We start from the raw sequence: 874 nt of genomic DNA, 5'->3' as shown, positions 1-874 counted from the left end.
TTGTACTGATAGACCTGTAATAGTTTGGTGGTACTCACAGATACGAACACCTCTCGATTGCACAAAAACACAAAAGACAAAAGGACACTCGGAGCTCTGGTTATATTGACACTCTATTGGAAACTTTTACGTGTTCAATCACTTTTCACTGTCACATTAAAAAAAAAAAAAAAAAAAAAAAAAAGAAACACTTGAGCACTTTAACACACGTACCACTGTTGGTGCTTTTGGGATGTGGGCGGACATCTGCGACTGCGACAAGGGCGTTGGGCGGGGGGGGGGGGGGGGGGGGGGGGGGGGGTGTTTGTGGCGGTGGGCGGCGGAGATGGCGGACACGTCAAGTGGCGGCAGACAGGGCGTCCCTGAAGGCGGCGGTCAGCGGGATCTCCAGGAAGTTGTGGAAAGTCTGACGATCTGTGACTGTCTCAAATGAGCAACACGTCCTTGTATTTATCTTTCTAAAGTTTTATGCCGAGATCATTCGAGGGGAGTGACTGCACTTTACGAACATACGTATTAATACCGAATACTTGATAAATTTTCTACGGCTATTTGTGGAGTAAAATTTTTCCGGTACCGGGAATCGAACCCGAGCCTCCTGGGTGAGAGCCAGGTATCCTAGCCACTAGACCATACCGGATACATGAAGTCCTCTTACCGATTGCGTTTCAAACTTTCACTATACAACTACAGTCACGGTACTTGTGCCGAGATGGGAGGTTTGAAGAATATGACCACTGTCTTGCAGCATCTCATCTTAGAGGATTTGCCGCCGAACTAATAAGGCCCTTTGGCGGCCCGCCAGCTGCGATAAAGTTACCAGCCCCACTCTCAGGCGGCCGTCCCAGGGTTACAGTCACCACCGGATGGATCT

General features: G+C 49.1%; 1 non-coding gene across 1 annotated transcript; it reads right to left on the bottom strand.

Annotated features, from left to right (window-relative positions):
• Positions 1-568: 568 nt before the first annotated feature.
• Trnae-cuc lies at positions 569-640 on the bottom strand. The gene has a single exon. It is a non-coding gene; the product is annotated as a tRNA-Glu (tRNA).
• Positions 641-874: the final 234 nt, after the last annotated feature.

This window comes from Schistocerca americana, chromosome 9, assembly GCF_021461395.2.
Source record: "Schistocerca americana isolate TAMUIC-IGC-003095 chromosome 9, iqSchAmer2.1, whole genome shotgun sequence".
In the NCBI taxonomy this organism is placed as follows: domain Eukaryota; kingdom Metazoa; phylum Arthropoda; class Insecta; order Orthoptera; family Acrididae; genus Schistocerca; species Schistocerca americana.
The sequence above is the reverse complement of the archived record's forward strand: the minus strand, read 5'-3'. Positions and strand labels throughout refer to the sequence as shown.